The following is a 13786-nucleotide window of genomic DNA, read 5'->3' on the forward strand; positions in this document are numbered from 1 at the left end:
TCTATGATTCTATATTGAAGTCAGTGGAAAAACTCCAACTGACTTCAGTAAGCTTTGCATCAGGTCATGTCTGTGTGTGTGTGTGCGCACGCGCATGCATGCGTGCATGTGTGTATGTGTATGTGTGCGTGTGTGTACATACTCAGGGATATATCGGTTTTGTATGTCCTGATACTGTAATTCTATACTGAGTTCTGTTTTGTACTTAAAGTAAAAATTTATGTTCTCTGTTTTATATGACCTACTCAGCACATCCTCCCAGGTACAGACCACAGTTGTTATGAGAACTAGGAAATCCATTAACTTCAAACTCATTACAAAATGTGCCTTTTAAAAATTTAGCCTCTGTGTCAGTCTATTCATTGATTAAGCTTACACACAATAGAAATCCAAACATATTTAAGATGATAAATGCACAGTATGACTCCTAAATAGCCTTAACTCTGCTATGAAACAATGCTATATAATCTACTGGTTAAAAAAACAAACACAAAAAAACAGTTTAATATCATATAGAGCCACAAAATATTAAATGCCTTCATCATAATCACAGAATTATTGTATTGTGTTTCCATAGGGCACTATTAAAGGTGTTTGAATGTCCAAACTGTGCATTCTTTATCTTGCTGGGTTTTTGGTTGTAGCCACCCTTAGACATAGGCAGGCCAGGTTCTTTGGGTAGATGTGATATCTTTTATTAAACCAACTACATAGTTAGAAAAATGTTATTTGTAAGCTTTCAGGCACAGTGGGTAATTGTGCCCGAAAGCTTGCAAAGAACTTTTTTTTCCAACTACTCAGTTGGTCTAATAAAAGATATCACATCTACCCAAAGAATGTGGCCTGCCTACATTCTTTATATTAGCATGTGAGGATTACTTTTAAGTTTAAGCTGAACTCTAGATTTTCTGAGTTCATAATTTGCTTTGGGTATAATTAAAACATCATTTAGCTTTCTGTAGTCTCAACCTAAACTCCATTTTAATTTTTGTTTCTTGTAATATATATTAAGTTGTACTTATAGAATAAGCAGACATAAGCCAAGATCAATGGAAATATGATTTTTTTGAAAAAGAGAAATATATGAGTATACCAAATGGTACTTACTTAACTGTGGTAGGTATTAAATACTGTAACACTAGATGTATGGAGAAATGACATTGAGTTATAGCAATAAATGGAGATTTCTTGTGAAGCAAATATCATTTAAAAAATAAAAATCAGTTCAATATACATGGATTTTTTCTGTGATATTCCATTTACAAACAGAGGGTGAAAACTGATGATGCTGAAATTAATTGAAGAACTCCCATTGATTAGAATGGGATCTGGAATCATCACGGTGTATATTTCATTAAATAGGTACAACAATGCAAACAACATGAAAAGCAAGTGCTGTCACATGCTCATATATTTTTATCGTAGAAGAACATGACCTACCATCTTGATAGGTTTGTTCCTGAGTATTTCATCCAGCGGTACAAATTACTCTGTCAATAAATGCCCATTATTGAAATCTGGGGAAAAGCTTAGATTACTATACCTGGGCCATTCAAGGAAAGGAGTTGATAGAGCACAGATAAAAGCTAACCACTGTTTTGAGATCTGGAATATAACTGAAAGCGGAGATACACAGAAGTTGTTTGTGTCCTGTGTTTTTTTGAAAAAATGAGATCACAAAGCCAGAAACACTAAGTTGAGAGTGTATATTTTATATGGTATGGTCACAAATATTATCTTAACTTATAATCTCTAATGATTAAAGACAAAAACAGTGCTGTTTTGCAAAGGTTGTAAATTAGAGAAGAACTTTTTAGGACAATTACTTGAAAGATTTATGTGTAGAGCTGCTCTAATTATACATCTCTCTCTGAGTCATAAGTAGGTCTAGACCTGAAAGATAATAGTAATACCTATATTTGTAGGACCACAGTTTAAATAAAAAAAAAAAGAAAACTTATGGCCTGACCCTGTAAGAGGCTGAGAACACAAAATTCCTGCTGCAGTCAAGAGGTGTTGATCAGTCACGCAGTCAGCCTGTTAGTGTGAAGATAGCTAGTCACTGCTAAAAACTCATCTCTAGTTTGTTACATTAGTTGTACACTAAATATCATGAATGCTATCTCTGGAGAACTGAAGCCATTAGCAAAATCCTGAAGAACTAACTGGCATTTTAAAAGCAAATCTTCTCCCTAGCTAGATTTTTAAACTTTAGTTATGATGATCTTTTCACACTGATCTCTACTTAACTGAAAGCTAGATTTTACCTTTGATGGCTGGTTAGGATCTCATGCCACAGGTTGTCTTATTGCCTTAGGAAAAGACTCAAATGCTTTGTTCTAACAAAGCACTGAAGTCAATGGTACAACTCATATGTGTTAAGTTAATTTTGTGCTTTAAATGCTGTGCTGAATTCAGACCAAAGTTAGGAGAAAGAGACAAAGGAAATATGAAGGAGAGACCAGAGTAGAGAAAATTCATAATTTTCCCTTCCGACTTTGCAAACTAAAATTTGCAAATCTTAATAGTAACACTTAATTTGGATATGAGCAGTTTATACGTAACTGAATCTAGGAGTCGTCATTCCAGTTTTAATGACAGTTGGCTCTGTTCACTTTTTTCATACTCCACCTTTGTTTTCAGTTTGTTGATTTAATTTTAGATTTTTTTAGGTCCATTATTTTTCTATGGTGATTGAAACTACCACACTTGAGGCCCCGGGGATTCTAGGAGGGGTTTCCTTGGCACTCATGGTGCTTTTTTAAGGGAACAAAAGTAGAGTGGCTAAAGCACTAATGGATTCAGAAGCGTGAGTCTGAATCTTACCCTGGATTCTCAAAAAAGGCTGCTCTGCAGGGCTGTGGAAAACAGCACCATCTCGTTTCTACTGCTGTTTCATTGTTTCAGTGAGATAGTGTTTCATGTCAAATTTCTTCTTATTTCAAAACCACTGTTACATTTCATTTCGTTGAAACTGTTTCGCTGTTTCAACATTTTGCCCATAGGCTATAATGGGGAAGCACAAAACTGCCTATAACTTTGTCATTTTTTGCCTGATTCAGATGAAACTTACTGGGGTGGTAGCCCTTTCTGAGGCCATGAATCCTGCCAGCTTTCAAGGAGATAGGTGCAGGGGTTTCTGGGAAACTGCACTTCAGGCTGCTGACAAGCAAAACTTGTGACATGTGTGACTGTGTGCATGTGTTAAGGCGTACTGGGGTGAAAACTGCAGGGATGGTAGACCCTGCTGAGGCCATGAAGCCTGTCAGCTTTCAAAAAGACAGGTGCAGGGTTTTCTGGGAAACTACACCTCAAGCTGCTGACAAGTAAAACTTGTGACATGTGTGACATGGCATGTGTGTTAAGGCATGCCCTCACTGGTGCTAAGGCCTCAGTATGACACAGTAGTTTGCCGCAATGAGGTCTCTTCCTCCCCTACAGCCTCAGCTTGGTCCACCAATTTAAATAACAACACATAAAAAAAAAATAACCTAGTAAGCAGCACAGTAGCACCAGCAGCATCTCAGGCAGCCAAACTGTCACATACTAGAGCCTTTCTTTCCTCTCCTGCAGGAGCTTCTTCTCCGAGACCTGCCAGAGAACTCCCCCTGCCAGCCCCAGCCCTGGGGCTTAGATGTGCCCAGGGCCCTGCATCCTTTCGGTCAGGTGCTAGGGCTGTTGGTCTAAGGACATGGCACTGGCAGACAAGGTCCATTGGGTCAGTCTAATTTGGTATCTTTCAGCAGACCAACTGAATAATTACAGCAATATATCTTAGCAAGCTTTCAGATTGAAAAACCCTTCGTCAGGCTACAGAACCACCTGCAGTTGGTGTGTGTGCTGTTTCTGGATGGAAGGAATAGTAAAGAAGCCAGAGGCTGGCATGCAATGCAGGAAAGAAAGCCATTCAGTGAAAATGGAAATGGAGGCATTGGAGGTAAAGAGCAGGCTGGGGTAGGGGGAGGGGGGATGTAGCAGTGCAGGTAAAAGTGGAGGGGTACCTGGGGAGTCAGATGTCCAGCAGGTTGTAGTGTGTCAGAAATCCAGTGTCTATACTGAGTCCATGAGTTTCTGTACCTAGGAGGCTGATGAAGTACAGTTCATAGCCTTCCCTGTGAAAAGTCATTTGTAAATTCCCTTTGAGGATCAGGCCTCAGAGATCGGAGACTGGTGGCGTTCTGTTGTTGTCTTTGATAGATTTTTGGTGTGTGCTCATTCTGGTGCACAGTTATGGCTTGGTGTCTCCACGTATTTTCCATCAGGGCACTTGATTTCACCTCCCCCCATGCCTTCACACTTACAAGTGACACAAGTTTTCTTTCAAGACTTTCAGGTGCAGTTTCCCAGAAATCCCTGCATCTATCTACTTGAAACCTGGCAGGCTTCATGCCCTCAGAAGGAGCTACCATCCCTTTTGTTTTCATCCAAATCTGCCAAAAAATGTCAAAGTTATAGGCAGTTTTGTGCTTCCCCATTATATCCTATGGGCAAAATGTTGAAACAGTTTTGATGAGATAACATGGAAAAATCCTTTTGATGAAGTCCAGTTCATAGGTTTGTTTGTGAAAAGGCATTTGTAAATTCAAACATGCACTGACCCTTGCTAAGCTCAGCACCAGAAGCTAACTTCCTACAGCCCATAACACACTGAATAGATCCAGGCTATGGCATGACAAGACACGCAAAACCTGCCCAAAATACCTCCAGTATACAGCTACCTTCACAAATACAATACTGTGAAAAAGACTTACCACAGCTTTTACCTCTGCATGGGATCCTTGTCAAGACAATTGATGATTGGGATCCAAAACCTGTTGCGCCACAAGGCAACTTAAGTGGGGGGATATGTGGAAAAGACTTACCACAGCTGGGCAAAGAGTGAAGCTGGCGAGATGCCGCACCAGAACAGGAACACAGCAAAAGTGAAACCACGGTAGACGGGGCTGCCATGGTAAATGAAAAAAATGAAAGAAGTGGCAAAGCCAGGAGGAGCCAGGAGAAGCTCCCACGTCAGCATAGGCATGCTTTATAGCAGCACGCTGGGGCCAATTAGCTGCCTGGACCCCAGAGGCCGGGATAAAAAGCCCGGCAGAAGACCAGCAAAGGAAACCAGAAGAGAGGCCCCAGAGAGGTCCTCTATGCTCCCAGCATAGAGGAGCCAGAGCTGGAGCAGGAGCAGAGCCCCTCTGCAGGGATGTGGTGGTTGCCCCAGGGAGGGGTTTTCTCAAAGGGCCAGAGCCAGGGAAGGCTCAATAACTTACCTGAAGAAATACCATGGAGGGCAGACATCAACAAGTCAGACTGGGTCCTGGCAGGGTGAGATAGGACAAGGATGGATGCATGTCTGACCCATGGCAAGTATCAAACTGGAAGTGAGAGAGGGACGCCAGGGGACAGTACTGTCTGGGGTCTAGAAGATGCATAGACAAGATAAGCGTGTGGTAGGGAACACTCAGACAAAGCAACATCCAGATCCCACAGTCGTAAATTAAGAAGGCCAAAACACTGAACTGCATGCAATACCAGTACTAGCGGCCCAGGAAGCAATACCTTTGGTTGGTGTCAAATGGGTTGTAGTGGAGTCGGAGCCCAAAACAAGAAGGACAATCAGGACAACTGAAGGAAGGCACTAGGGGAGGCGGGCTAGACCATCTTCCTCCCAATTAAAACAATTTCCAACAAAGATGTGGCAGGCAAGACCCTGTGGGAGACTGACCAAAAGTCATCCCAGTAACAAACCTGTGTCTTTCCTAAACAACGGCAAAACCAGAAAAGACCCTACAGACTCGACAAACAGGTGAACAGCATGGGATATTACAAATACATATCTCCATCAGGTCACCAAGTGCCTTGATGGAAAATACATGGAGACAGCAAGCAACAACTGCGCACCAGAATCTATCAAAGACAAGAACAGAACATCACCTGCAGAAACTGCACAACAAAAATCTATCAAAGACAAGAACAGAACACCACCTGTCTCCAGTCTCTCAGGCCTGATCCTCAAAGGGAATTTACAAACCACTTTTCACAGACAAACCTATGAACTGCATTTCATCAACCTTCTAGGTACAGAAACTTGTGAACTCAACATAGACACTGGATTTATGACACACTACAACCAGCCAGACACCTGATTTCCCAGGTTCCTCTCCACTTTTACCTGCACTGCTACATCCCCCTTCCCCCCAACCCCAGCCTGTCCCTCACTCCCTGATGCCTCCATTTCCATTTTCACTGAATGGCCTTCTTGCCTGCATTGCATGCCAGCCTCTGGCTTCTTTACTATTCTTTCCATCCAGGAACAGTACACACACACAAACTGCAGGTGCTTTCTCAGCCCAAAGAAGGGTTTTTCAGCTCAAAAGCTGGCATCCCAGGCAGCTAAGCTGAGCTCACCTGGGGCCTCAGAAATCCACTGGAACGAGCACACGTCAGGCCTGTCAAAGACGTGACAGGTTTGGGCTTTCCCCAGCCAGGACTGTGTGCATGCATGTGGTAGCTAGAGGCTATGGCACCTCCTACCCACCTTTCACCAGGGGGATCCTCAGTCCTGGCTTTTCCCGGGGTTGCTGGACTGCCAGCATTCCCCCCCAGACCCCCCCAACCCTGGTAGAGTGTGATTTTAGTGGTCATGCCCAGGACCTGGGGCCTTCTTATGCCCATGATCTGGGACATTCATTCCATCTGCACCTGGAACTTGGGGAACCCAAGCAGCAAGAGGTTCACCTTGAGGAACACCAGCTACTCCACCAAACCAGGATCCAAGCAGGGGTGGTGGGGTGTCACTATATCCCCAGAAATGCTGAACACCCTCTCACTCAGAACACTGGTCAGTGGACAGGAGAGGTGTTCCTGGGCAACTGTGGCCAGATCCAGCCACATCTGGCTGTGGCTTGCCCGGTAGACCATGGGGTCGTACAGCAGCAGCTCCACATCCTCAGCAAGATAGGCAGCCACCAACGCCTGAGTGCTACCTGCCTGATGGTAGGGTCTTGTCCCTCTGGACCCCACCATGGAAGCCATGCTCTTGGTCCACATTGGCAGTGCCCTTGGCCCACATTGGAGACTGGCTGGTAGATGGTGTGCTAGCATGGAATAGTGGATCCCCCTCTTCCACATCCTCCTGCCTCTGCCATTCTGCTTCACTGACTTTATTCACCAGAACCTCTGTCCACTGATCCAGGGTTTGGCTGCTGCATACACTGCCCTTCACCCTCAGGTCACACATGGCGGCCAGCATGTGGACCAAACTAGACTGCAAGGGATCAAGCTGTTTCCTGATGCCTTCCTTCAGCCACCTCACCAGTGCCTGCACATTTGGTGACAGCGGCTTGCTCCAGCCCGGAACACTGATCCCCTGGAAGCTCTCTATTTGGCTCTGAAGTTCCCTCACTACAGGGATCACCTGGCTAAGGAGGGCATCACCAGCACTGAGGGTCTCAGTGGCCTCGAGGAAGGGCTTGAGGACCACTAAGATCTGGGAAATGGCATCCCATTCAGCTCTGTTAAGGGAGCTGCTGATCCCAATCTCCCTGAGCAAGACCATCTACTGGATGGCCTTCTGTTGCTCCACCAGCCTCTCAAACATCAGGTAAGTAGAGTTCCACCGAGTCTCCACATCATGCATGATTTTGTGCTGTGGGATGTTCAGCTCTGCTTGTTTGTCCCACAACATCTTGCCCCCCCCTTGATGCTCCAGTGGAAGTAGCCTGCCACCTTTCTGCATCTGGAAATGAGCTTCCTGGTGGTGCTGGCGCTGTCACCGGCAGCCCTGTCCCCCTCCAAGGCATCCCTCCCTGTAAGGTGGAACCTGTGTGCCACACAGCGGATGCCAACAAAATTGGCATCATGGCCCACCTTGACCATATTGGCCCCATTGTTGGTGGCCATGAACCCATGAGTGAGCCCATCCTGCCCAATGAGCCAACCCTGCACCAAGCAGTTCATGGCCCCCGTGATCTCAGTTGCTGTGTGGGAAACCTTTTGAAATGTTTTGGCTGCCTTTCTTTCATTTCGAAGCCCTTCGTTTCATTTTGATTTTGCTGTTTTGAGCTCAAAATGATTCGAAACAGCATCAAAACAAAACAGCCAGCGAAATTTCATGCTCTTAGTCAACTCAGCTGCAAATAGCTTATCTGAGCTGAAGAGTCAAATGCAGATGGATATCAAGCTAACCACAGAAACTGGTCTTTCTTAACCATGATAGATGAGTGAGCCACATACACTGAAGATGCCTTTTGACCTATGATGATTTTGTTGACTGAGCACTGGAAACTGTTGTGTACTGCATGATCTGCATGTACCAGGAAAGGGTATCCAATAAGGTCAAGTTAAAGCTTCTGGCTAAAGCCTGAACTTATGCTCCAAGCCAAATTCATGATCAAAGCCCTTTGCAAGCATATAAAAAGAGATGGCCCATGCCTTCAAAGAGTTTTCAGTCTACACTGGACAGTTATATGAGCATTCATGAAACAGCAACAAAACTAAGAATGTGTATATTAAAGAATGTTTCTGTGAAGTATCAAAAAAGTTCTGATTTCTAGTCTATACTGTTTGAAAATAGTAAACACATTATCAAGGCTTTCAAAATGAAAGTCAAGTAGGGTATTTACCTTTAGAGTTCAGAAAACAAAAATAAGAAGCAACCTAAAAATATATATATATCAACACTAAAACAGTAGCTAAGCATCAATATCATTACTTTGCGCTAAAAACTGCAACAGTACCTGATTATTTGGTTATAGCTATATCAGTCAGTCTCTTATTGTCTCCTAAGAGGATGCAATCCAAATGTGGGGGAGCAACAAAAGTGCAGCTTTAGCTTCTCTCAAAGAGGCCCTGGTGCAATAGACCACAAGAAGGTTGCCATGACCATTCTTTGACCACCCAGACCATTCTTTGCACTCCAGCCTAGTAGCCACAAGCCAGAAAACCAACTACCAGCTGAAGTCTTGGAACCTATTCTCTGCTCAGGCCAATAAGCTTATCAGACATGCAGATGACATATCACCTATAGCATGGACCGCTCATCAGTGGAGCAGGAAATATGCTGTACAAGAATTGCAGCTGAAGAACTTCATCCCTAACAACAGCTTCCTTATCTCAGGATGGTAGCTGCCCTGCAGGGCCTGGACTGCTCTTAACCAAATCAGAACAGGCATTCAACAGTTTAAGGCAAGCCTGAACTCCCGGGCCTCTCCAACAATGCCAGCTACAGCTGTGGTGCTCAAGCTGAGACAGCTGACCACATCATCTACGACCGCCCTTATGGCCCTAGTTCAGGTGTCCAAGGTCTTATTGACATTGACCATTCTACCAGTTGCTGGCTTTCTGGCCCTCATGCTTCTAATATATGAGTGTGGCGACATTCATTTATCATCAACATCATCATCCTAAGTGAATGGTTTGCATGGCTGAGCATACGGAGTGAAACCCTGGCACCACAAATTCCAGACTCTAGATCCCCAAATTAGAATCCTGATCAGTGTGCCCAAAAATCAGTTCTACTCAGAAAAATAATCAGATTGTAACAGGGGAAACTGGCAGCCAAGCTTCTACATGCTAAACCTCTCTTCTGTGTACAAATCCCACTTCATCCTAGGAGTAAGGCCTACAGCCTCTGTTGTATCATTTCTCTTCCCAAATCTGTGGAGGGCCTATTGGGACCATAGGTCCACAGGCTGTGTGATAGTGTGGTCTGAGAGATGTATACTATTGTGTTTTCTCCACCAGAAGCCAGGGATAAATCTGCCAAAAAGTTGGTATAACTTAAGAGTGCTTTAATGCTAACAGAAACCACCTCTATGCCTTGGAATCCCTCTTTAAGGGGTCTCTAGGTACAGCTGTTAGCTGAGGAATCCCTGACAGTGCAGATGACCAACTGTAATGCTACGGATCCAGAATAGGGGGCATGGCATATTCCTTTTCAGGTGATATGTTTCTGGGGTTTGAAATTTAAAGAAATATGGGCCTGACCCAAATCTCATGAAGATCTAATATGAATACCATATTTTCTCCCATACCATATACCCCCAAATAAGACAAAGACCTTGTTTTTAGAAGGCAGAATGTAGAAAAAACTTTTTTCCAGAGTAATGGCTCTTTGTGACACAAAGAAGGTCTCTTGGAAACATAGTAGGTGCCTGTAGATGTGTGGGGAGGCTGCTTCAACATGCTGTAATTACAGCACAGCAGAGCAGACTCAACTAATCAAGGCTGCTGAAGTGTGCTGCTTAGTGCACTCCAGCAGCCTCTTTATGTCATGTATCAGTGTTCCCATGCCTCACAATAGTGGCAGAGGTGTTTTAACTAAAGCTTGAACGTGTTTGAACACGTTTGAACATTGAACAAGCTTTAGTTAAAGTGCCCCCGTTGCCATTTTGAAGTACAGGGGTGGTGATTCATGAGACATTGCAGGCACTTTAATAATTAGAACAGCATTCAGAGTTACTCTAATTAAAGTGCCCCATCCCCACCCCTGGAGCACATATAAAATCACTCAGTGTGTCTAGGAATTGTAGCATCCCCAGGAGACAACCTGGGTGAGGCAGCAGGAATTCCCTGGTCTGGCAGGAGAGCAAGTCTAGACCCAAGATCCCTACTACAGCAGCAGCAAGACTTCTTTACAGTAAAAAGTTCCTTATATAAGTTTCTGTAAACAATAAAGTGCTGCTTCCACACCATGAGCTTCATTAAGATACTACAGACTGCATGCAGCAACTCACTTGCTCTAAGCCAGCTCAGCCCTTTAGGCACAAACTATGTGCTCAGCCAATGGCTATAGTTGTGAGAGGGTTAACACAGGACTCTACCCTTCTCCTTGCTTTGGCCAGAGACAAGAGCAGCCATCCTGGTAGCATTAGACCCCAGTGTCAACATACTTCTATTCGTGCAAAAAAAATATTAGATTCCCTGTTTAAGACACACACTCCAAATTTGGAGGACTAATTTTAGTGGGGAAAGTGTGGGTAGTATGTGAATATTTATAGTATTTGGATGCATTATTCTTCTTCACAAGAGTGGTTGTATTAGCCCAAATGATGAACAACTCTACTTTGCTATAGTTAGTTACCTCTTTGTCCAAGGGATATAAACTGTCCTTTCCATTTGAATCAAAGTTTCATTCTGACATTTCTGTCCTCACACAGGGCATGTTTCTACATTGTGTTTATTTCCCTTTAAATACCTTTTTTTCTTGATTGTTTTCTATACATGCTATATAAAAATAGACATGACTGCAAAGAATTGCCAGTCACCTTGCTTATATCCTATTCTAGAGCCAGTTTTGTCACCTGCAAATCGTAAGAGCCTTTCTAATACAAGGTCAATCTATCTCAGCAAATCTTCTGTCATTTTCTTAATGCTGTTTCAGTTTGTCAGAATTACCAAAGATGATGGTTTAGCCTTTTATTCATTGTAAGTCAGTGAATAGTTTTGTGTTCTCCTTACCTTCTACAATCAGGTTTAATAGTATTTCAAAGGCTATAGCTCTCTGGGTGAAAGGACTAGCCCTGTAATAGTATAATTTTAAAGAGCTGTGTAAACAGCCCTTTCACTTAGGCTTAGCCACATGATAACCTCCCTAGAAATATCCAGTGCAGCCAACACTCATTTTTATAGTGAATACTGCAATATGCAGAACTCAGCTTATTTAAATCATCAGAGATCTAATTTGTATATGTGAAGGTATTTCAAAATCACCAATAAGGAATGGTCTAAACAATTGTTAAAGTGAGGGTTAAGGGAGGAATTTTAAATTTTATCTGGTTATTAGCCAAAGGTCACAGGGAGAAAAAGGATCTACAATGAGTGTCAGGAATAGGTCTAAAATATTGAGAGAAACGATAAAATACAAACTGTGTTTAGAGCTCTGTTTTGCCTTTTTATTGTGTGCCACATTTTCTTACATTCAAAATGCACCTTCCCTCCCCCCCCAGTCAATCCCCACCCAAAGTGGGGTGCACATATTAAGCAGGGAAACTGTCTTCTTCACTGGAAAAAGAAGCATGCTTGGATGCATGGTGCATGCCATGCCACCGTCACAAAGGCTGCTGCTTATGTCCGACTTCACAAGATAAAGGGGCAGAATGTTAACCCTTTCACAGCTATAGTTATTGGCTGAGGGGAAGTGTAGGAGTGGGGGAGGAGAGCTTTCCCTGCACTCCTGCCAGATCCATACAGCTGAGAGCTGTGCCCATGTCACTGCATCACTGCTTCTCCCAGTCCCCTACTCCCTAGCTGTGGTGCAAGCCAGATTGTGGCTGTGCCAGGGCCAGAATGAGGTTGGGGCAGGGATAGGAAGAAGTGGGAGTAACGTGGAAGCACCTTCCAGCTCCCTAGCCTTGGCACAGATGCCATCTGGATGGGAGCTGTGCCCATGCCACTGGCACTTCTCCCAGCCCCCCACTTCCTGGCTGTGGTGCAAGTGTAGCTTCCAATGGACCAGTGCTGGGCCAGAGAGCTGGAAGTTGCGCCCTCACTGCTGCCACACCAGAAAGTTCTTGCTGCCTGCCACCTTACCCAGACTGTCTCCTGGGATGCCACACTTCCCAGACAGTCTGTGTTTCCATGAAGACTTACTCTATGGCACATACTTGGCCATGATTCTAAAACAATCTTTATTTCTACTTTCTACCTTCCTAATACAAGGTGCATGGGGTTTTTTTGGTGGATGTGTTGTATACAAGAAAATATGTATTGTAAGTATAACAACAATTTGGCTAAACCTAATTTTTGACAAGTTCTTTCTCATTTTGAATTGCTATCCTTTTATTTATTTAGAATATTATACTAAAGCAGGGGCAAGCAATTCTTTCAGCTGGAGAGCTGCTTAATGAGTTATGGTGAGCTGTTGAGGGCCACAAGGGTAGCCCCTTGACAGGGCCCCTGGCCCCTGGTCACTATCTTGAGACCGGAAGTCCCACTCCTAACCCCTGATCTTTGCCACTGGAAGTCCCTCCTCTTGCCCCAGAAGTACTCCTTTTGGGAGGAGGGTGATCTTAAAACTGGAACAAAAACAAATCATATTCTAAAATAATCAAACATCTACTATAACATATTTTAAATTTATTTTTAAAAATATTTCTCCTAATTTATGTGTGTTTGTGTAGTCTATCCAGGAGTGATTGCATAAAAGCTCAAAATACAGTCTTACTCTTGTATATTGTAGAGGTAAGGGGATGTATGTGGGGCTTGTGTCATTGGGGAGTGGGACTGTGTGTATGATGTGGCATGGGGGTGTGTATGTGGGGTGTGGGTATGCTGAGGTGGTGGGTGTGGAGGGGTGTGGGGGTTGTGGGAAGGTGTGGGTGTGTATGGGTATAGGCGGGTGGGAATGTGTGGGAGGATTGTGTGGATGTGTTTGGGGATATGATCAGGGCAGTGTGTGTGTGTGTGTGTGTGTGTGTGTGTGTGTGTGTGTGTTTGGAGGGGGTGTTTGGAGGCAGTTCCTAGCTGCACATGGCAGCACCATGTGGGGCCACCCCACACAGCCCAGTAGTGCTCCCGCCTGAGTCCCCAGCCATTTGTGGTGGTAGTGAGTTGGGCCAGCCCCACACAGCCCCATAGTGTGCAGCTATTGCACTCCCACCCAAGACTCCAGCTGCATGTGGTGGCAGCAAGCAGGGCCAGCCCAACCCAGCTGCATAGCAGATGGCTCCTGTGCTCCTGCAGTGTGCAGAGCCAGCCCGACCTGACCCCATAGCATACAGCTGCTGTGCTCCCATCCCAGTCCCCAGCTGCACATGGTGGCAGCGAGCAGGGCCAGCCCCACCTGGCCCCATAG

The sequence above is a fragment of the Crocodylus siamensis genome, chromosome 2 (genome assembly GCF_052110815.1).
Source record: "Crocodylus siamensis isolate JL-2025a chromosome 2, ASM5211081v1, whole genome shotgun sequence".
NCBI lineage: Eukaryota > Metazoa > Chordata > Crocodylia > Crocodylidae > Crocodylus > Crocodylus siamensis.